Below are 25,692 nucleotides of genomic sequence, written 5' to 3'. Positions count from 1 at the left end.
TAATCTGGGCCGATGCGACCTGTGACCCTTTCACAGCAAAGAGAAAAGTTAGCACTGGAAGATGATCTTATCTTCAAGCAATGGCCCCAGGACCGCCTCCGCTGACAACACCCACCCGGCCTTGTGTTGGGTAGGGACACCAGTGTTAAAGGCATAACAAGCCGGGTAGCACCCGGATTATAGGTATGTAGGAGCTTTTGGTGATCAATTGCACAGGAAGGGAGATAGATATCAGAATAGTTTTTTAATTAATTTAATTGGCCCCCTCTGGTCAAGTTTATTCAGTTTCTATTAGATCCAGGGGTGTGCTCCCACCGACAATTTATTTAATGAAATTTTTACAAAAAAGAGAATGGATTGTCATATGGCGGTGCACCATTTATAGAAAAGAGTCATAAAATTTACCTTTTATTATTTATATTTTAAAAGTGAAGAACACGAAATATGACAAACAACAAATAACATTAACACAAGTGAAAACAGTGTGCTATTAAAAGGCACGTGCGAGTTCCCAGGGCAAATTCCCTCTATTCAATATTATCAATTACACTACTAGCTTTCTCCTTCTTGACCTTTAAACAATTTTTTGAGGAGAGAAGTGTGTCAATCTTAAATAGGTTTGTGTTCTATATACAAATGTAACAGCCTGTCTGTTAGCTACTTGGATGTGGTGTTTGGTACTTAAGTTGATTGAGATTGAATTAATTAGCTCAATTAATTACCAGTTTATCTGGCGTGGTGCTGTTTGTATTATTTGTATATTGATAATACAATTGAGCTGTGTGTTATCACAGAAATGCAGTAATATCACTAATCGGTTACCCCTTTCCGTCTGAGGTCACTATTAAATCAGTGCTTACAGAGCGGGTTTTTAGGGTGATGCAGCACCTCTATTATATATATGGGTTACTGCTAGTGAATCAATTCAATGCCCGGATAAACATTGCTACCTGGGCTAGGGTTATTAATTAAGCTGATGGTGTGGAGTTATTTCCTTACGCCGTTTATTGAGAATATAGCTTATAGTTGCGGTCGCAGGCAGACTCTTTAACCAGTACAGCTTAAACCTGCCCTATATGGACGGTAAGCAATGATTCCCCCAAAAGGAGAGGCTGGTGGTAACAGTAACAATAGTATCACAGGTACTAGGTAGAACCCCGTGCTGTCGACCTGATACTATGGTCGCGTACAGCTAGCGGGGAGCCATCCGTTCTCCGTATAACAGGTAGCTATCGGCGCGCACTCCCTGTCCTAGGGACAAGTGCCGCAAACAGGATTTCATTTGCCGTATGTCTTTGAGTCCAACCCTGTGCCACTGTCAGCTCGTACTGCTGCTGGCGTGGTCTTAGGGTGACTAGTGACAAGAGGCTGCTAATACATTAGAGTCCTGAAAAGGACTAATAAATACATTTCATAGAACACAAAAAAAGGGGGGTAGGGAATTGCTGGAGGAACGTGTGCGCGGCTGGGTCGGCCGGCGTACGCTTCATAGGTCTTCCTCAGGGCAACCATATATATATTATTATAGCTGCAAAATCCCGGGTGCGACCCAGCTAAACAGTGTAAAAGGGATATTTTAGATACACCAATGCTCACACAGAAACTACAACATAGGCCTTGCCTACTGGCTGAAAGTAGTGTGTCACACATAAAAATAAGCTATAGTAATAAAGTACAAATAAGTACAAATGTCAAAAGCAGCACTAGAAAGATGGATTTCCTGAAATAAAACTCAGTTTTAGAATAAACTGCACTCATGGGGCTCATAAGTAAATAAATAAGTAATTTATTGTAGTCAGCAAATTGCAACATACCACTTATAAATTCATCTACAGACCCGCAAGCACCGTTTCTTCCGTATTGTAGAAACAAAATATGATAGCAGTAAAAGATGTCATCACAAGTCATCCACTTTGTCTAACCTCTTTGAACGTCTTCACATTTATTTTATTCTCAATATGGAACGCAGATGGATTGCAGAGGATTTCAGCAAATTTATTCAGCTACTGAGAGTGCAGTTATGTTTTTTTATTTATTTATTTTTTTAACCCAATCTTTAACAAGCAAATAAACACATTAAAGGCCAACGGCAACTATAATATTTTCATAAAAATATATTTTCCATGGCTGTTTCTAAATAATACAGTATTGTCAGATTACATTACAAGTATACATAGATAATACATTATTATATGACACACGTATGTATAAAAAACATGCATAACAGATAAAAATAAATGTAAACAGACTAATCGTCATAGAATATATACTAAATATGTACAATGTTCAACTTATGTAACCATGATGTATTATAATGTAATTAATTGCCATTGTCTGTTACAGTAGTTTAGCTTTTCATAAATATGAATAGTACAGTATTGCATATCTAGTTAAGAGAAATTTTAAAATGCAGCTTAATAACAACTGCAGCTTAACATATGTAAACATGAAATGTTCCTGAATGTTGCATAATTTAAGATTTTTACAATCTTCTATAGCTTTAAACATGTGGAATAAATATTGAAGAGTTAAGCCCCGTACACACGTGGTGGTTCTGGCCAATATCGCCCAGGATATGGGGCAAAGTGTGTATTCGTCGCCGGTCGCCAGCGCGTACTCTGATCACTGGTGGCAGGAGATATAATCTTGAATGATAATTACTTAAGACTGAAATTAGTAATGTTTGATTGTTGTTTTTTAACTGTGGCATTTAAAATACATTTTTATCTTTTAAGATATTTGAAATTTTGAGTTATTTTGGATTTAGCAGTTATCTGATATTTTTGTGTGTGATTTTGATAATTAAAAAATTATTTTTGTGAGAAAAAGATAGATAGATAGATCTACAATTATCGTGGCTCAAATTAGTATTGTCAAATACAGAATAGTAAGATGTCAAACAAATATCCTTCAATAACAATAATGTCTAACAGTATGCCTTTTTCCAGCAAGTAGTTCATCTGTTCTTCTATATACCCAACAAGCAAATATCCTTGAAATAAAGGGATATAGTTCACAGTACCGTGAATCTGAATAAATGGTCATGCTACAATACAATATACTTGTAAAGTTGCAATAAAAAACCTCACAGACAAGTACTTTGGTCCTTAGCTGCCGCTTTAGGGAGCGCAGGGGGGCAAAAATGGCCCCTGTAGCAAGATAAGGGGATGGGGCGCTAGGTCAACAGCTGGAAGCCCGGGTCCTCCCCCTCCCTTCAATAAAGCTGTGACCCATTTTAATTTCCCACTAACATTGTTGTGTGTCTCAGTTGTTTGGTTGACCAGAGCGGGGCGCCGGTAAGTCACCCTCTCCTGCCTTATCAGAGATTGTAAAAATGTCCAGTGGGGTGGAATAGGAATAGATGCGGATAGTAGGGCTCTGTGCCGTACTTCTCACATTATCATTTTCAACCATTTCAAATTTATAAAGGCAAAGGGAAATGGCACTTGTGTAGTTTCACGCGTCTGAGTACCCTTGCGGAGCTCGCTTCGCTCGCCTACGCTGCGGACTTGGTGGCTCGCCACACTCGCCACGCTATCTAAAGTCAACTCCATGCCAACGTGGATAGTGGGGGTATGAACTATCCACGTTGAACTATAACGTTAAGTTACTATAACTATAACTGAACTATAACGTTAAGTTACTTTATAGATAGTTTGGCGAGTGTACAACCCGGAAGTAGCACGGTGCCATGCTGGAGCCATGAAACTACACAAGAACCAGGGAAATTGCTAAATAATACTGAGCAGTGTCTTTACGCTAAAGACAGGAGAGTGTCTCAAGGATACACATTAACACCCAGTGGCCTAACTATAGAGGATGCAGGGGATGCAACTGCTATGGGGCTCGGCTGCCTGCAATCCCACTGAATCCTGTTGAAGGTTTTTGTCCCATGTTGTCGCAGCGGTACACGGCAGATATGCTACTCACCCGTCCATTTCGACGATGTGTGTGTGGTACATGTGTACCTGTGTCACATATAAATTAAAATAACCCCAAAATAAAATGGTTATTTTATTCCAGATAATTTTTTCAGGCTTTGCCTTGTGTGTGTATGTGTGTGTGTGGTACCCTCGTCCTGTGTCACATATAAATTAAATTAACCCCAAAATAAAATGGTTATTTTATTCTAGATATATTTTTCAGGCTTTGCCATGTGTGTGGGCCAGGTACACTCTCCTGTGCCTCCCACATATAATATTTAAACTCCAAATAAAAGGGTTATGTTTAAACTGTATACTTTTTTCAGGCTTGCCGTGGGTGTGTATGTGTGTGTGGTTTAGGGATACACTCTCTTGTGCTGCATATTATTATAACTCTGGAAAGATAATAGAGAACAAAACTTTGAAGGATAAATCTGTGAAAGAACAAGAACCACTTTCTCCTAGTCCTGAAGCTGCTGGCACAAGTCATGACATGAACATAAAATTTCATCAACATCGTCTGCCAAGGCCGATGCCCAATGTCATCATAGAGGGCATGTAAAATCCAAAATGCCAAAGCTTGGGAATTTGTCATTTACGACACAGAGTGGCAAGAAAGAGCTCTGGCCTATGTGCATGACTAGTGGTTCATCTTCACACAATGATCAAAGCCCTCCTCCTCCTCCTCATCCTGCTAGAAATATTAAGATAGTAAAGCTGTCATCAAAAAAACAGCAAACAACTGTGCCATCTAAAAACATGGCATCACAAAACCCAAGGAGAGTCCAAGGGTGTTGGTGGTTGCGATGCCTGACCTTCCCCCATCACTGTATGGCAAGAGGTGGCACCTTCCACCATCTGTAGCATGCCCTCTGCCAGTGGCGTAACTATAAATTATGCTCCCCCAAGCCAAAATATTTTTAGCCCCCCCCACCCATAATTCCCCATACACATTACCTCTCTGTGTCTACCCATGTCCCTTGAAAAAGCCTGGCCGGGCCGGAAGCTTCTGTGGGGCCGGGCCGGAAGCTGCCCGCCCCACAGCCCCCCTATATTACAGAATACACAGCCCTCCCCATATTACATTATACACAGCCCTCCCCATATTACATTATACACAGCACCCCTATATTACATTATACACCGTCCCCCCATATCACATTATACACAGCCCTCCTCATATTACATTATACACAGCCCTCTTCATATTACATTATACACAGCCCCCCTATATTACATTATACACAGCCCACATATTACATTATACACAGCCCACCCTATATTACATTATACACAGCCCACCCCATATTACATTATACACAGCCCTCCCCATATTACATTATACACAGCCCTCCCCATATTACATTATACACAGCCCTCCCCATATTACATTATACACAGCCCATCCCATATTACATTATACACAGCCCTCCCCATATTACATTATACACAGCACCCCTATATTACATTATACACCGTCCCCCCATATCACATTATACACAGCCCACCCCATATTACATTATACACAGCCCTCTTCATATTACATTATACACAGCCCCCCTATATAACATTATACACAGCCCACCCTATATTACATTATACACAGGCCACCCTATATTACATTATACACAGCCCCCATATTACATTATACACAGCCCACCCTATAGTACATTATACACAGCCCACCCCACATTACATTATACACAGCCCTCCCCATATTACATTATACACAGCCCTCCCCATATTACATTATACACAGCCCATCCCATATTACATTATACACAGCACCCCTATATTACATTATAAACAGCCCAAAATTGGAGAGAGAGAAAAGTAGACTCTTTTGTGGGGCACTCTTTTGTTTCTCTTTTGTTTCTGATTCTGCAGATGTGCAGGTTCTGATTTACTCTGATTTACTCTGATTTCAAAGCAGGATCTTATTGGTTATCAACTGTCAACAACTGTCATGTGATTTGGGATAGCCAATAAGATCCTGCTTTGAAATCAGAGTAAATCAGAGTAAATCAGAACCTGCACATCTCTACTTTTAATATATTCAAATAAGATAAAGTAGACATGCATACACAGACAAACAAACAAACAAACAAACAATCCGAATCTGGGCAGATAAGGATACATTTAGATTTTGCAGTGAGCTTTTAAACTATAGGCTATGCAAGAATTTTTATGAAAATCAATCTTATATCTGAACAGAACATGTGTGATTTTTCAGCACAGCTAATTGCTGTTTTATGCTGGAAGTTGCAGTGAGCTTGTAAAAATTGCTGTGCAAATAACAAGATTGGGTTCTGTGTCAGTACAAAATATATGATTGTTGTGATAAGTCTAGCAAAGCCAATTGCTGTTTGTGCTAGAGATCGTCTGAAGGTTTTTATTTGAAAAGTAGGTACTTGTTTCCTAGCACGGCCACAAATCTTATGGATCGTGTACCTTTAGTTAAGGTACACGATCCATAAGATGGACCCGATTTCCTTTGAAATCAGGTCCATTTGGCCGGCTAGGATAAAATATCGGGGGCATCGCGTCGGTCGGGACCGTTAACAATGGTCCCGACGCGACCGACGCGATGCCCGAGATTTCCCCATAGGCTTCAATGTTAAAAAATATTTTAACATTGAAATCGTGTCGGGAAAGGTAAAATATCGGGGGCATCGCGTCGGTCGGGACCATTAACATAGGTCCCGACGCGATGCCCCCGATTTTTACATAGGCTTCAATGTTAAAAGATTTTTTAACATTGAAATCCTGAAAAAATGTGAAAAATGTGAAATGGGCGAATATGACCCATTTCACATTTTAGATGTCCCGTCGTCACCCCACGATAGACGCCAACCCGAAGCGTGGCGAGCGCAGCGAGCCCGCGAGGGGCGGCGGTGCGCGTCCTCCGACCTTTTCATTCCCCTACTATCCACGTCGGCGTGGAGTTGAGAATAGAATAGTGTGGCGAGCGCAGCGAGCCACCGAGCCCCGCGAGGGGACGCCGATACCTTCACAGTTATACGCGTCCCCTCGCGGGCTTCACAGGTGTCCGTGGCGACGCGGACACCTGTGAAGTCCGCGAAGGGACGCGTTTACCTGTGAAGGTATCCGCGTCCGCTCGCCACGCTTCGGGCTCGCTGCGCTCGCCACACTATTCTATTCTCAACTCCACGCCGACGTGGATAGTAGGGGAATGAAAAGGTCGGAGGACGCGCACCGCCGCCCCTCGCGGGCTCGCTGCGCTCGCCACGCTTCGGGTTGGCGTCTATCGTGGGGTGGGATGTACGCCGTGACATTTGGGGGGGTTGGGAATATTTTACATTGAATCCAATGTAAAATCGGGTCCCAGGGACCCGATTTACATTTAATTAAAAAAAAAAATCGGGTCCAAAATCGGTCGGTCGCGACGATCGCATCGCATGCGACCAAATCGCATGCAATGCGATCGACCCGATTTTTCCGACACGACCACCCCGATGTAAATCGGTGTGGCCGTGCTAGGAAACAAGTACCGAAAAGTATTTTATCGGGGAAAATTTCCCTACTTAGACTGCACATTTGTTCATGACTGCTACTGAGCATTTATAATGATGTGTCAGATTTTTGGAATAATTTGTCTGAAAATATACTCTATCGGGCAGTGCCTGCTAAGAGTTTCTTATGTCAGAAATATCCCAAAACACATCAGTATGTGCTCCTGGTCTCAAAGGTCACTTTCCACATATATAGTTGTAGTAACAGTGAGGGATTACTTATATACCATGACGTTGTTATACTATTGGTGAGAGACGCTGATACAAATAGATTACTGTACACATAGATTTTTGTATGTCACACAAATATGCTCTGTCTCCATTTACCAATGTTTTCCACTATCAGTGAAAAAATTGGATTGTTGCGAAAGCAAACAAATGACCAAATCTTGCTATGCAGCAGACCACTAAGTAATTAATTCCTGTATCGCAGAGCACCTGGCTCACACCATTGCACAGAGGAAAAAAGTCTGGTCTATTGTTATGCCACAAGAAAAATATTGATCAGCATACTTAAGGAAAGATAACCAGCAAGAAGGTTTACATTTGTTATACAGACTAGTGTGATAGATTGTTGCAATCAGTTGTATCAAAAAAGTCTCTATGTTTATAGATTGTTGCAATCAGTTGTAGCCACACAATTAGTCAGTAATCCTGATCTCACAAGAGTGACCTTCTAGCGAGTCAGATTGGACCTACTGCTGTCTCTGAGTCTTGCATACGTGCATAGGGCTCAGGATGAGAGAGTCCGTCTCTGTGCTATAGGGTCAGGAGAGATAAAGTAATGGCACTTTTGCTGTTTGCAATGTCAGCATAGCAAGGCAGTTCTCCCGCAGTTTCTCCAACAGCAGAAGTGCCATTACTTTATCTCTCCTGACCCTATAGCACAGAGACGGACTCTCTCATCCTGAGCCCTATGCACGTATGCAAGACTCAGAGACAGCAGTAGGTCCAATCTGACTCGCTAGAAGGTCACTCTTGTGAGATCAGGATTACTGACTAATTGTGTGGCTACAACTGATTGCAACAATCTATAAACATAGAGACTGTTCCTGATTTTGATAATGAAGGTGTCAATGTTGTACACCAGGAGGAGGATATTGATATAGCTGGTGCTGAGGAGAATTGTTGAGGAGAATGCTGCTGATGGTGATGTGGTTTGCTTAAATGAGGCACTGGATGAGACAGTTGTTGTCCGTGGGATGCAAAAGGCCATCAACATTCCTTGGCAGGAGACAAAAAAAACACCTTTTGGTTTGGAATAATTTGCGTCCAGATCCGTTTCAGTTAGAGGCACAATGCCGACAACCTCTTAGAGAAACAAACGGATATCATTGCGCAGTGGCTTACCTCACTTGGACTCTCCTGGGGATTTGTGGTATCGGACAATGCCAACAACATTGTGCGGGCATTACACATTGGTAATTTCCAACATGTGCCATGTTTTGCCCACACAATAAATTTGGTGGTGCTGCATTTCCTCAAAAGTCAAAGGAGCCTGCGGGACACTTTTGCTAATTCTGCCACTGCCTGTGTAAGGCTGGAGCGACATTAAAAACTCCTGAACCTGCCCTGCGTCACCTCAAACAAGAGTTTTTGACGTGCTGGAACTCCACCCTCTATATGCTGCAGAAGATGGAGGAGCAGCAAAAGGTCATTAAAGCCTACACAGCCACCTACGACATAGGCAAAGGAGCGAGGATGCACCTGACTCAAGTGCAGTGGACTGATTTCCGTGTTGTGCAAGATTCTCCAGCCGTTTCAACTTGCCACATGTGAAGTAAGTTCCGACACTGCCAGCTTGAGTCCGGTCATTCTCCTGATAAGGCTGTTGCAGAAGCAGCAGGAGAAAGTGAAGAAGAAGCTAAAGCGTTGCGATTCCACAAAGCATGTTGCTGTTGTGGATGAAGCCCTTCATATGCTTTGCCAGGATACAAGGGTGGTCAGTCTATTAAAGTCAGAATACATTCTGGCCACCATACTCGATCCTTGATTTAAAGCAGATGTTGTGTCTCTGTTTCTGGCAGACACAAGTATACAGTGGTGCAAAGACCTGTTGGTCAGGAGATTGTTATCTGAAGTGGACCATGACACGGCAACAGTTCCTTCTTCATTTTCTCCCACACCCGTGGCTGCGAGGAAACAGCTCAAATTTCCTACCTGACCTACTGGCTGTGATGCAGGGCAGACAAGAGCAAGTTTGGACATCTGGCCCGGACTGAATGATCTGACAACAATTGCTGACATATCAAGTGTCACTGCATACAATGCTGTCACCATTGAAAAAATGGTGGAGGATTACATTGGGGACAGCAGCCGAGTAGACATGTCAGACAATTTGTACCTATACTGGCAGGAAAAAAGGCAGTTTGGAGGCCTCTGTACAAACTGGCTCTATTTTACCTGAGTTGCCCCCGCTGTAGCCAGGACAGATGGGAGGTATGATATCATGTCCTAATTGAACTGTAAATTGTAATTTTCAAATACAGCTTTCCTGTACTGTGGACTATATGCAAAAAATAAATGTTCTGTGTTTACACCTATTGCAGTGCAGTGAGGTTTCCCCAGAAGTAAAGTTTCTGGGGGGTTATGCTCCCAAATGTGCAGCAGCCCCACCGTAGTTCTATAATAATGCAAATGCAGGAAGCCATATGCCTTGATGAAAATGTTTTTTTGTTCCATATGAATACACATTTGAGTCATCTTTTAGTAGATACAGATAAAACAGAACTGGGTGTACTGTGGTGTTTAGGGAGTGTGTATTGTTTGGCATCAATGACTTTAGTTCCTGAGGCAAACCTGTAACAGTTGACGACTGAATCATGACCTTGTGTTTATCTAGCAAACAAATTGTAAATTGAATTTTTAATACTGTACTAAACCATGATATTGCTTTCTGCAATGCGCAAGTGCTTTCACGCTTTGATTTCTACATTGAGCTGCTGTCTCTCTAATATTCTTTAGTACCGGATTTCATTCAATATCGATTTCCTCTTGAACGAACTTATTGCTGGTCCATACAGTAATCCAGCATCATTTTAAAGAGAATGATTAGCCCATTCATCCAATGATCGCCTAGTTGTGGGTAAAATGTGTGATTCTCTTTCCATTTTTAAATGATTATATTTAAAGAACAAGTGAATAGATGTAATGGGGTAGATAAGCTAAAATTCAGTATAAGGTATTAATGGGCAGGGAGGTGTGGAGTGGATGTGGTATGTATATTACAGTGCAAAGGAAAGGGTGACTGGGTGGAGTTATAATACTGACTGGACTGGAAGCAGGACATTGCAGTAACCTGGGGCAGTGGTGTGGTACTGTTATTGCAGTGAACTGGTATTATAGGGATATTATATTGGTCTACAAGTTGTGGAGCAGGGGACTTCATTTTACACTGTATTTTGAGAATATAATGTACCTACCTTTTGCATGCCAACCTAATATGGGTTAACGAAATGACCCATACCCCTCTTGATATACTGTACATTCCTTGATCCCATTAGCACTAAATCATCTATTATTATTAGGGGTGTGCACCGGACACTTTTCGGTTTTGTGTTTTGGTTTTTGACTTGGAACTACCGTTGTGTTTTGGATCTGGATTGGTTTTTCCAAATCCAAACTTTCGGGTTTTGGTCTTGGATCTGTATGTAAAAAAACAAAATAAAACATAAAAACAGCTAAAATCACATAATTTGTTGGCTCTTTTTGTTCCTCTGCTATTATTAACCTCAATAACATTCATTTCCACTCATATCCAGTCTATTCTTAACACCTCACAATTATGTTTTATGCCAATAGGTTGCACCAAGATAGCTGGATGACTATGCTAAGCGACACAAGGGGGTGGCACAAACACGTGGCCCATCTAGGAGTGGCACTGCAGTGGCAGACAGGATGGCAGTTTTAAAAACTATGCCCCAAAGAGCACATAATGCAAAAATAAATAAATAAATAGGAGCAAGATGGAATTGTCCTTGGGGCCTCCTACCCACCCTTATGTTGTATCATAAACAGGACATGCACATTTAACAAACCAATCATTTCAGCGCCAGGGTCTGTCACACGACTTTGGCTGAAATAATTGTTTGTTTGGGCCCTCACACAACAAGTTGGCAATTATTCTCTCCCTGCACAAAATGGCTCTACAAAGACAAGATGTCATCCTCATCCTCAAGCCCTTCAGTGTTGTGTGCATCCTCACGCAGGGCCGGATTTGTGCCTAGGCACGTGAGGCACCGGCCTCAGGGCGGCACCAATTAAGGGCGGCAGGCAGGCTGACATTCTGTTAAATAGCAGCATGGCACAGCGGGTGGGCAGCAGCGAGTGACGACCGCTGCCGCCGCAGACATGAATTATCATGTGTAGGCGGCAGCGCCGCTCGTTACCCGCCACTGCTCACCCGCTGTGCCATGCACATTATATCACCGCTTAGTGGCTGGGTCCGTCGGTCCCCCTGCGCGACCGGAAATGGCTCAGGCTCACTGCTGCCGGCTCCCGCCCACTGGCTACTCTACACACACACACAGTATATTGGCTGCTGTGTATCCAGCAGCTGAGCTGAGTGGCGTGCAGATCCTCCCTGCGCTCAGTCAGTCACAGTGTGAGAGAGACTTATGGAGAGTGAGACACACTGTGCTGTAAAACAATGTATTAATAAGTGCCTCCCTCCATCCGGGTCCTCCGTACAGTGAGCAGTCCAGAGTGCTTAAAAAAATATTGAGGTGGGCTACAGTTACATTTTTATGAAATATATAAATAACAATGTATATACATATATGAGTACATTAAAATAGGAGCCTGACCCCTAAATTCGCCCCTGTCCTCACGGAGTATTAATGTGTTCCCACTGGAGTGACACTGCAGTGGCAGAAAGGATGGCATTTTTCAATAATAGGCGCCAAAGAGCACATAATGATAAAAAAAAGAGGATCAAGATAGAATTTTCTTTGTGCCCTCTCACCCACCCTTATGTTTTGTAAATAGGACATGAACACTTTAACAAACTAATCATTACAGCAACAGGGCCTGTCACATGACCTTAGCTTAAATGATTGGTATGTTTGGGACCCACAAAATAAAAAGCAATTGATATCTCCCTGTACAAACCAGCTCTACAGAGGCAAGATTTCATCCTCATCCTCCGATTACTCACCCCCTTCAGTGTGTACTGTATTATGTATTACTGACGTCATCAGTTTATATACATGTATCTCACTTACTAATGGATTAGCAGCTGATAACTGACAATTCTCTATATTCTGGCCCCCCTGTGGAGCTGCTTATTCGACTAATTCGTTTTGACTCGTAATTATTATTATTATTATTTTTTTGAAAAATTATTTTTATTGAGTTTTTAAAAACTTTGCTCATAGCGAGACAAAGAAAAAGACAAAAAAAAGGAAGAAGAAAAACAAACAAAAAACAATTTCATAGACAACATAGAACATGTACTAAAATTCCGTTACATTGTTATAATCTTCCAGTACACATTAGACAATACAGGTGGTCAGGTCGGGCGGGGTTGTTATGGCTTGGGACACGGTAAAGTTCCCTGTGGAATATTGACTTTCGGGTGAGGTAGATCAGTGCATTTGTCATAAGTATTTATACTAAATTACCATACCGGGCCTAGATGGCTTGATCGGCTATGGAGTTATAGTATCGCAGTATACTGTACTGTCATCTCCTTACCTATTAGGTAGCTACTTAACTATTTGAGTGTATATTATGTGTAGAATATTACTCTTACTCATATAGTGTATATCAAACTAACGTATATTTATTGTTGAAACTAGTACTGATACTATTAAATTATGTGGATAAAAAAGTAGATAAATACTTGAATAAACAAGTCGAGAAGAGAAATAGAAAGAATTAAGAAAAAAGATTATTAGTGTGCGTTGATCTTTAAGTCAACTTATTATTATGTGTTACTCTATGTAGAATGCGGTGTTTATAGTATAGTGTTGTTGCTAAGAAATCATTTGTTTACTGTGTTCCTAGTGTGCCAATAAAGTGAAGCTTTCCATCTATTCCATATTGTGTCATGTTTACTGAGTGTGTTTCTACCAACAGATAAGTACTTCTCTTGCTCAGCTGTATAGTTAGCCAATGCTATCCATTCCTCGATTACTGGACCGGTTTTCGCCATCCAGTATCTAGAAATGAGTACCTTGGCCAAGGAGCATAGACATATTACGTACATTTATAAACCTCATTCAATTCCGCTTGTGTCAAAAATATTCAATAGACAGCAATTCCGTGACAGTAATTCTCTCTTTACCCCCGTATTGACCATTATACATATCACTTTATCCCAAAATTCGGACACAGGTTTACATTCCCAGAGCAGGTGGAAAAATGTTCCTGGGAATTCCTTGCACCTCCTACAGTATATATAGGACACTGCTCCATACTTGATCATTCTCGAGGAAGACATGTAGGCTCTATGCAGTATAAATAATTGAATTTGTTGCACTCTCAGTGCATTTGTGGCTTTAGTAACCGTTGATAGAGCGGATTGCCAATCCTCCTCTGATAGCGAACGCATGTTTTCCTCCCACTTGACCCTCAGTTTTGTTAGGTAATCGCATGGGGTCTCTCTTATTATTGTTTTATAAATCCTAGATACCTTTTTCCTATTACCTGATTTAATTATTTTCTTAATCGGAGAATCTTCAAAATTTGGCGGTGAATTAACAAAATGGTGATTATATACACTCCTTAATTGCAAGTAGCGAAAGAAGTAGGCCTTTGGAAGACCAAATTCAATCTGCAATTGTGTAAATGACTTAAACTGGGCATCCAAATAAAGCTGGCTAATACAATTAACCTGAAATGAACCCCATATCTCATTAAGTTGTAGCTCTTTTAAATCTCCTAGCATCCAGTTATCCTCAATGGGGTGTTGTGGATCTATCTTTTTAAAGCCAATTGCTTTATTCGCTTCATTCCATACCTTAATTGCCTGGATTACCAAAGGAGGGTCTTTCCGAACCGTATGACCCTGAAGTAGCCTACTGATTGGGCTAACTCCAGGGGTGGATATATTTACGAGCTCTTTTACCATATTGCTTCCTTGATCGTCTTCCACCCAGTCTCTCATTTGAGATAGTTGGGCTGCCAGGTAGTAAGTTCTAAATTCAGGTAAACCCATCCCTCCTTGATCTCTATCCTTTACAAGCATGTTAAAACGAATCTTAGATCTAGAGTTATTCCAGATAAATGATGTTATAATACTGTTGATCTTCCTAAAAAGAGAGCGCGGGAGGTATATTGGGGATTGTTGTATTACGTATAGCATTTTTGGAAGTATAGTCATTTTTACAAGGTTGATACGCCCCATCGTCGTCAAGGGCAGTCTACTCCATGTCTTACATTTTGTCTCTAAATATTTAATTAAGGGTTGTATATTTAAGGAGATAAATTCTTTTGGATCGTTAGAAATCCAGATGCCTAAATATTAGAATTTCGGTACCCATTTTAAGAACATAGGATTGGGGAGAGGAGGGGCACTAACTTGGTTTACCGAGAGGATATGTGATTTATTCCAGTTTATCTTAACGCCCGAGACATCACCAAATTAATCTATCATGTCTAAAGCCCTTGGCAAACCAAGCTGGTAGTCAGATAGGTATATAAGAAGGTCGTCTGCGTAGAGGGAGATTACATCCGTATCTACTCCTACTTTAAAACTCTGGGTGCTTAGTTGTTTTCTTAAAAGGCAGGCCAATGGCTCTATTGCCAGAGCAAATAGTGAAGGGGATAATGGACACCCCTGCCTCGCTCCCCTATTCAAGGAGACGGGAGGAGATATCCATCCGTTGACCGAAACCCGGGCAGATGGTTCGGTGTACAGTAATTGTATCCACTTGATGTATTTCGGGCCAAAGCCCATTGTCTCGAGAACTATCCATAGATATGCCCATTCGACTACATCGAAAGCTTTTGTTGCGTCTAAAGAGACGACAGCTGGTCTAGTTTTTAAATCTTTGGGGGTCTGCAAGTGGCTTTGTAATTTACGAAGATTTAATGAAGTTGTTTTACCCGGCATAAACCTGCTCTGATCCGGGTGGACGATTTTTAATATATATTTATTTAAACGTGTTGCAAGAATTTTCGCCAATATCTTGACATCAACATTTAATACAGATATGGGCCTAAATGAATCGACTTTACTGTCTTCCTTGTCCTGCTTCAGGATGAGACTTATTCTTGCCTCTACCATAGATGGAGGAAGTTTGTTCTCCTCAAAGCAGGAGAGGAATGTCTCTACCAGTAATGGGGCAAAAAGATCTATATACTTTTTATAAATTTCAACTGGAATTCCATCGAGCCCAGAAGATTTACCACTTGGCAGATCCATAATTGCCCTCCTCACCTCCTCAAGACTCAATGGAGCTTCCAGATCTTGTACATCCTGATTATCGAGGACTGGGATTGTAATTTTGGAGATATATTCCCTTATGTCAGTCGGGCTTATATTTAATCTAGAAGTATATAGGGAGGCAAAATTATGTGTAAATTCTTGCCCTATCTCCGATGTCGTATATATCCGTGTTCCATCCTCTCTTTCTATACTTTTTATATTGCTAGAAGGGGATTCAACCTGGGCAAGATATGCTAAATATTTGCCTGATCTATCGGAATATTGATAGTTCCTTTGAGTGTTGAAGGCCATTGCTTTTATATTCTGAAGCCGTAGTGCCTCCAGCGATTCACCCTGAGCCTCGAGCCATTTAAGCCTAGAGGGTTCACTACCGTCTGTTAAGTATTTTATCTCTTGCATTGTACTTTCCTTTTCCAGATCCTGTATAACTTTCCTATTTTCCTTTTTTATTTCGTCAGTACGCTTTTTTAGGGTTCCCCTAACAAAGGACTTAAATGCATCCCACATGTTTGCCGATGAAGTTGAGCCCCTATTTATGGTCCAAAATTCCTCCCACTGAGAAGAGATGTTCTCCTCCTGCCCCAGTGATTGTAACCAGTTAATATTGAATTTCCAGAACCCGTGGCCCTTATCTCTTGTTTCTAATAATTCCAATTCCATGGGCGAATGGTCGGAAATTCCCCTCGATTTATATTCGATAGTTCTTACCTGGGGGACCATATCTCTAGATATAAAGGTTAAATAAATTCTGGAAAAAACCCGATAGCTAGGCGAGTAACAGGAATATTGGCAATTGGTTGGATTTCGATCTCTCCAAATATCGACCCATCCCATATCTGTTATGAAGTTGGGAAAACTACTATTACCCTTCTTTTTATCTAGTGGTGCAGATCTCCATCTGTCTAGTTGCGGGTCAATTATATTGTTAAAATTACCCATACAAATTGTGGGGATTTGTGGGTGTGTCTATACCAGTTCGGCTGCTTTTACCAAAATTTCAAAACTAAAGGGTGGGGGGATATATATATAAACATCAATAGCATATGACTGTTATTTATCATACAATCAAGGAAAATGTAGCGCCCACCGGGGTCCAGATATGCCCTATTGCAAGCAAATAACAAGGATTTCCTAATCAAAACTGAGATTCCCCGGGAGGACGAGGTAAATGGTGCATGGTAGGTCTTCGCTATCCATGGTTTCTTTAGCGCTAGCAATTTCCCACTGATCAGGTGTGTATCAAGCATACACATAATATCGGCTTTAGATTTCCTTAATTGATCCATAACCAAGGAACGTTTGATTTTATTGTTTATGCCACGGACGTTCCATGTTATGATTTTCACCATTTATTCATAGATACGTCTGTATATACCATGCACCAATATAACCTCTTCCCAGGTTTATACCCCAATTTATCACTGGAACTTCCCACTTTCCCCTTGCCTGTACCTGCACTTGACTGACCAAACATACAATACATAAATCATATAGTACAAAAAACACAATTCCCACACATAACCAACCCTCCCCCCTCCCTGTATACCGTCTAAGTATTGGCATACTTAAAGTTGTCCCCCACCCCTAGAGAAAAAAAAAAAAAAAGGACAAACAAAAAAAAAGAAAAAAAAAACTCTGTCTCCTCAGGGCTATAAAAAAAGAACCCTTGACCACCATTGTGTGGGGGAGCTCTCCGGTTTCATTAATATATTTTAGCTGGTAGCCAGCTGTTGATGGGCAGGTTTCAGTTTATCCAGCCATTTTGCTGCTTCCTCCGGGGTAGCAAAAAACTGAGTCTCTCCATTGTCGACAACTCTAAGCTTTGATGGGAAAATCATTGAGTATTTCATACTACAGTCCCGCAATCTTCTTTTTACTTCTGTAAATTTTGCTCGGTCACGTTGTACCTCAAGAGCTAGATCTGGAAATACTAAGATTTTGTGTCCATTCATTTCCAGGTGGCCTTTTGTACACGTTAGTCTGAGTATTGAATCTCTGTCTTGAAAGTTCAAGAACTTAACTATGAGAGTACGGAGGGGGGCACCCGGTGGTAGTGGTCTAAAGGGAATTCGGTGCACCCTCTCAACGGCGAATTGTGATGAAAAGGATGTCTTTCCAAATACATCTACCATCCATTTTTCAATAAATTTAGTTGCTTCTGCCCCCTCCTCGCGTTCAGGTAGGCCAATAAATCGCAAATTATTTCTGCGTAGCCTTCCTTCAACGTCGATCATTTTGGCCCTCATTTCAAACACCTGTTGTGAAAGTTTATTTATTTTGGTGGAGCAATTAATGTTTGCGTCCTCCAACAAGGAGATGCGATTTTCTGTTTCTTGAATTCTCTCGTTAGTAAGTTTAAGATCCGTTTGTATTGATGTTATTTGTATTTGTACTCCATCGATTTTATCAGTAAGGCGTTGTTCGCTACTGGTTATTGCCTCAAGGACTTGCTGCAGTGTTATTTCCGAGGAGCCTTGGGAGCTTACAGCTTTAGATGGTGTAGTATGTGGCGTCGTACTTGGCGTCTGCGGTAAATTGGCTTGTGCTCGCGCAAAACGCTCCAATTTAGCAGCTGCTGCGGCATTAGTTGTTTTGCCCATTTTAAGTTAGTGTTTTTACTGTCGGTTGATAATAATATATACTTCTGTATTGAATTGGATGTATTCGCCTCGCATCGGTCGTTAGATGTTAACTATAATATCCTGCTTTCCAGCCTCAGCTTAGGACAGACAGTATTTCACCAATAGCAACAAATAGCGGCCAGTTAATTATGAGGTGAGTCCCCTGCAAATGAACCAACACTCCTCTAAGTTTACAGCCTCAGCCTAGACCAGGAAGTGTTTCACCTATTTGCAGCCAGTAGCAACCAGTAATTATATGGTGACTTCCCTGCACCTGAGGAGCGCTCCTCTGAGGTCAACAATAGCTATATTTTATCTTTTTTAGGGCAATAAAAAGAGAGGATAAGGGATAATGAAAATCACATCAAGTGTCCGAGCAGCAAAATAGAGAACACCAGTGTCCTCAGATAATGTCCTCAAAGGAGAGCATTTGCAGTGCCTTTTGCTGGTTATTTATTACCTTTGCAAACAGTTATTTTTATTCCAATATGTTAGATAGGGCTCTCACCTTCTCTCAATGCTGCCGTATGTGCCAATCATTCCACTCCCCGACTGTCAGTGTTCCTAGGCTGTAGGGTTGTACGACGCTGGAGTCGACAGTGCACCGCCGCTGTAGCAGGTCTGACTCCAGACCTCATATGCCTCTTATGTTGCTCACAGCTGACGGCAATGAGGCTGCGCTGGAGTCACCGGCTGGCAGCTCTCCTCACCAATCTGCTAGTGCCGCTGTCTTAACGAGTGGGGAGATTGCTCTGGTAGCGGGCTGCTGTCACTGTTCCCGGTCACCTTAATGGAGGATGCTTGATGGCCTCATGCTGTATGACACTGGCTGCCGCTGAGTGCTACTGCCGGTCGGTAACAACAAGTAGCGCTGCGGCTTCCGGATCACAGTCTGTCTCCTCTGCTGCCTCGAAGCCACTACTCCCCCGAGCCAGGCGTACGGGACTCGCGTCACACCCGACCCCGGAAGGAATCAGCAAATTCTGGGTCAAAGACCTCTCTGCTACCGCTGGCTGATATTGGAACGGATGTTAGCCAGAGAGCTCTCACTCATTCCTCACTCCTTCACTGCCGTGGTCACGCCCCCTGGGGACTGCCGTAATTATTTTTATTTTAGTGGGCAGTTTTTTCTCCAGAAGTTCAGGTGTGCGATGGGGTCCAATGTGGCCCCATCATACGCCGATACCTTTATGTGGGCTCTGAAAGTCCAATTGTTTGACAATAGGCAAGATCTTATGATGCACTTCATTGAGGATCTGCTGCTTATCTGGTCAGGTCCAGTCCAGGTTTTTGCCGCAGTCTCTTACAGCTTACAATAAATCAGAACATGTGGTACAATTCACCTTTAATACTAGTTTTGAACAGTACACTTTTTGGACGTGAATATATTAGCGATGATACAATATGTACATCACTTTACATAAAAGAAACTGACAGGAACTCTACATTGCACCATAGCAGCTTTCACCCTCTTCCATTATGCAGGCAACTTCCTCACTCGCAAATATGGCCCTGTTGAAACCACTTTGGCTTTGGAAACAATGATTGTTAAGTTTGTTGAACATGGATATCCTAGAAAGGAATTAATGGTATCAAAAATAAGGTCCTGAATTTATCACGTGAACAGTGCCTTTTACCTCAGAATAAAAATGCTACTAAACCAAAAATTGCAAATACAAATTGCATTAATAGGTTTACTAATATCAGTAATCAAGCTAATAAAAAAGTAAGAAGTTACTGTATGGCCAATTGTTAATATGTATCGCAATCTACCTGCCCTTTGTGGCTCACGATTAATGTCTTGCTTTCCTCAAGGGCCAAAATATAAAAGATAGAATTGTGAGTTTAAATGTGAAAGATTTGGTTAAATCTAAACCGGCGGTGCACTAGGCTGTTACTGCTGTGCACTACATGCAGCTCATTACTAACAGATGGGAACAATTATTACCCACATATTGTACACTGGGCCAGATGCACTAAGCTTCAAAAGTGATAAAATGGAGAGGGATAAACAACCAACCAATCAGCTCCTACCTGACATTTTTCAAACAGTGGGGCAGATTTATTAAGCTTGGAGAAGAGATAAACTGGAGATAAAGCGGAGAAAAGGTAAAAGGAGATAAAGCACCAGCCAATCAACACCAAACTGTCTTTTTCAAACACAGCTGATTGGCTGTGCTTTATCTCCTTTTACCTTTTCTCCGCTTTATCGCCAGTTTATCTCTTCTCCAAGCTTAATAAATCTGCCCCACAGTCTGTTACAAGGCAGGTAGGAGCTGACTGGCTGTTTATCACTCTCCATTTTATCACTTTTGAAGCTTAGTGCATCTGGCCCACTGTCTGCTTGCTGGACACACTTGGTGACTAGCCTGAGAACAAAGATTATTGATCATAGACCTGTGCCCAAACGGGGAGATGACCATAGTAAAAAATAAATGCAGCTGGAAGGTCGCTGGATATACAAACTAGATACAATTTCACCACAGGGCATTTGGTATACATTGTTTTATTTAATGTTTGACAGTATATCCAAGGTGTTTCCAGACTTATATTATATTGATAGATGTTTAGTGAAAATCCAGCGTCATTTGGGTAGTTTCTGTTGTCATGATTTAAAAAGAGTAAACACAATTGACAAATATATGGGCTTCACCCAACCACTAATCATAAGTGAAAGAAAAGTTAGTGAGTTATCATTCATATTCTGAAAAATGGCCAGAAAATCACAAATTCTGTGCTAGGGTATGTAAGCTTATGAGCGCAACTGTATATAAACTATTCATGTGCACCGGCCACTTTTCGTGTTTAGTGTTTTTAGTCTGTACCTCGGGCTGTGTTTTGGGTGTGTTTCAAAACACCACTCTTCCGTATTTTGTGTTTTGGATCTGGTTATTTAAAAAAAAAAAACACTATAAAAACTGCTAAAAAAATGCAGAATTGTGAGGGGTGGGGGGGGGGTGGGGGGGTTTGCTTCTATTCTATTATTAACCTCAATAACAGTCATTTCCAGTCTATCCTGAACACCATATAGCTCACAATATTGTTTTTAGGCCAAAAGGTTGCACCGAGGTAGCTGGATGACTATGCTAAGCGACACAAGTGGGTGGCACAAACTCCCTTGGCACTCAAAGCTTTAACAAACCAATAATTTCAGTGACAGGGTCTGCCACAACTGTGGCTGAAAAAATTGGTTTGTTTGGACCCTTACCAAAAAAAGAGCTGCAAAATAAGATTGTCCTAAATAAACAGGACATGCAGTGTTTGACAAACTATTTCAGTGACAGGGTCTACCACAACTGTGACTAAAATAATTGGTTTGTTTGGGCCCAAACAAAAATAAAGAGTTGCTCTGTCTGCTGTATAAGCCCAGGGGTGCTGCTAATACCCCTTTTACACCAAAACGCCAGGTCGCACCCGGCTTTTTTAGACCCAGGTTCAAGCCGGGTGCGACCCGGCGTTTAGTGCAATTTACACCGGGCGGACAGCCTGGCCCGCACCCCCCCCCTCCCCTCCCGGTGCTTGGAGATGACAGGATGATGTCATCTCCAAGCGCCAATCACCGCCGCCGCCGGACCGGAACGCTGCTGGGGGCAGCCCAGCACTAAGGTAAGCTGCTAGGCTGCCCCCAGTCACCGCGCGCACCCCCCCTTCCCGCCGTCACACAGGAGGTGAATGGATGCCGCACACAGGCATCCGTTCACCTCCCTCCCCCGCCACCGCTGCTGTCTGCAGGGTATAGCAGACAGCAGCGCCGGCTGTCAGTGTCAGGCTGACAACCCGTCCAACCTGCGGACGCTGCGGTCCGCAGGTTGGACGTTCCCCATTCATGTAAATGGGAGCCGGGTCATCCAACCCGGCGTTCCCATTTACACCGCCCTCTACCCAGGTCCTAGCCGTGTTCTACCCAGGTCAGGACCTGGGTAGAAGTCCCGTGTAAAGGGACACCGCGTTAGGGATTTACACCGCCGAAGATCCGGGTCTGACCCGCCACTGACCCGGATTTTTCGGCGGTGTAAAAGGGGTATAAGTCTATAGTATAACCCCAGGGGTTCTTTGTATTGAAGTAAATAGAGGACAAACAATAAAAGATCAGGAATGTGACAAAAGTGGGCGGCACAAACACCTAGCCACATCTAGCAGTGGCACCTCAGTAAGAGGATGACAGTTTAAATAACTAGGCTCTGAGCAGCGTGCGGTGGACACAATGGGGCAGATGTATTATAGCAGCGCTTATCGCGCCGCTATAATACTTCCTGCTTCGCCTCATTAACGAGGCGAAGCAGGAAGGGACATCGACAAGATGTATTAACATCTTGTCTGCCGAAGCGGGGGAGCGCTAACTCCCCCCTCCAGCGATGTCCCCTCCTGGAGATAGCGCATCAGTTTACACTGATGCGCTGTCTCCTGTTTCCTGGCCGGCTGCACTGGGCATGCGCGGGATCTCGCTACTCACGCGAGATCCCCAGCGCAGCCCAGACCTAACAGCAGGGACAGCGCTGTCCCTGCTGTTTAGATAGGGCTTCGCCAGCCTGATGCTGGCAAAGCCAAAACCAGAGCGGGCGGAACGGTCAGCGATGCTGACCATTCATACATTCGGCCTGCTATCATTTAGATAGCAGTGCCGATATGGACAGGGGCGCATAGCGCCCCTGTCCTTTACCGCATCTCGGCTCCTTCATACATGGGGGAGAAGCGGTATCAGTGCACATAATGTGCGCTGATACACCTTCTCCCCCATAACGCCCAGTCATACATCTGCCCCCATGAGAGAAGCAGCGTGGATTGTGTGCGGAGACCCTGGTGAACCGCATCAACATGCAGTCAGCATCTGCAAAGTGGTACGATAGGAGGGATTATGTTTTCATTTAATTTTGCATTGAAGATGGCCAGTGGTCAGGGAACTCGGTCCTTATTACCCCACACAGTGCATGTTTTGCTGGTAACCCAGCAGGTGCACAGGTGTACTAATTACTCACAGACACATTTTATAAGGTCCGCAGGTGGAGTTAATTATTTCACTTGTGAATCTGTGAGGAGACCTGCAAAACATGCACTGCATAGGGTAATGAGGACCGAGTTTCCTGACCACTGCTCTAGGAGGACCTGATGAACACCAAAATGAAGTTGACCTGTATCAGTTTATTGATCCCAATGAATCCAAACATAAATGGTTATTATGTAAAATCCCATCTTACACTTAGGGTGTCATTCTGAATGATTCGCTCCCACATGGGAGAGCGATGTTTTCAGTCTGCACGTGAGGATACTGATGTATGCGCATGTGCAGGGTCCCAAGGTGTACAGACTCGACGACTTGCATAGTCGCCGATCCATTGTTTCATGGGCGTCGCCATGAACACACTTGCCGTTTTCATGGGATTGTGGGCGGGAGGAGGCGGGCCAGAGGCAGGCAGCTGATGTCACATGCCTGTGTGAAACACTATAAAGTAGCATTAGCACATTAAACATCCCAACATCTCATGTGTACCTTAAGCATGTCATAACATATGTGATCTTAACTTAACATAACTAAACCTGAAATAAAGACTCGGAGGCATAGGTTTGGCAGAAATTGTTAACTGATTTATTTGTAGCAACTTTTAAGCTAATTTGTTTATTTAAATTAATTAAATTAATTAATTATTGGTGGCCAAGAAAGAACGGCTACAAATGTAACTCCACCCCAATTCTGACGTAACTGGCCTAAATCAAAAAACAGGCGGTATCCAACTCTACCAAACCCATTGACTACCAACCCAGCCGGGTGAGGACGCTGTCCCAGACACGGGTGATACAACGAAAAGGCCTAAGCCAATGAGAGGTGAGTGCACCGCAAACAAGCCATAAAAACGCCCACAAAACACGTGGTGTGAGCTAATTGATTAAATCTGCCGTTCTTTCCCGCCTATCAGCTAACTCGATTAACACCCACCACCCTCGGCAAGTAACAGGGAAGGGAGGGTGGGGAATTCTGCAGGAAGAAGAGGAAGTCTCCTCCCCTTCCTGCAATTATCAATCAGCCATCACAGCCAGACCTATGTCCTTATTGGCTCTCCGAGTCACATGCATCCCAGTGTGACACGCAGATGTGGATGTTTAATTCACTCCATGTCAAGTGTTGGCATTACGTTACTCTAATGAGGAGTTGATTTACTGCAGTGCATAAGTGCACACACCTTTGTGGATCTGACTTTGGGCCAGATGCACTAAGCTTCAAAAGTGATAAACAGCCAGCCAATCAGCTCCTACCTGCCATGTCACAGAATGTGATTGAAAAATTTCAAGCAGCAGCTGATTGGTTGGTTGTTTATCACTTTCCATTTTATCACTTTTGAAGCTTAGTGCATCTGCCCCTTAGCCTTCATCCTGCCCATTTGAGTATGGGGGAAAGGCATCTATTTTTTTTTACTGTCACATTCGCATTTCAGTATACAGAATGGAGGACAAACAAAAGATCAGGAAACAATTCCATCAACTTGTGCTGAAGCTACTGGCACCAGTCATTACACTGACGTGCAAGTCCATCAACATCATCTACTCAGGCTGATGCAGAATGTCATAGAGGGAATGTAAAATCCAACAACCGAAACGTAATAATAATGAATAACCCAATTTTTTTAACTATCTACAGAGAAATGCTAACTTAGCAACATGCTAATTACAACAGGAAGTGGCAAGTAAATGCTAAGGCCTTCACCTATGCTCATCACTAGTGGGTGAGCCTCTCTTGTTAAAGCACAGGAACTAACTGTGCATTCAGATATCACAAATCCCAAAGCAGAGTCCAAGTGTGTCCATGGTTTGCAATGTGTATGACTGACCCTACCAATACTGTAAGGTAACTACACTTGGCTGGTGGGAAAATAATTCTGTTTTGGAATACTATTTAGTTTTACAAGGATACATAAGCACCAGTGCACCAGCCACCTACCTGCTACTTACCCTGCCAAACCGGATCCAGACCAGCCGCCACCGGAGTGCTTTTCCATCTTTTTACCACTTATATGGAACTTTGGGGAAACCCCCTCACTGCCATTTTATGGGCTCTGCTGACATGCAATCCTAAACGGAATAATCCACATTTGGACTACCTTTGCGGTAAATATATACACCTCCACAATACTAAGGAGACTTTGTTGCTTTTACAGAGAATTAGGCGTTATACTAGGAATGGACCCCTGATTGTAGGCAGCCAATCAATTGAGGTGCTGGTGCATATGTTT

This window comes from Crinia signifera, chromosome 9, assembly GCF_055691185.1.
Source record: "Crinia signifera chromosome 9, ASM5569118v1, whole genome shotgun sequence".
Classification (NCBI taxonomy): Eukaryota; Metazoa; Chordata; class Amphibia; order Anura; family Myobatrachidae; genus Crinia; species Crinia signifera.
Note: the sequence above shows the minus strand (reverse complement) of the source record.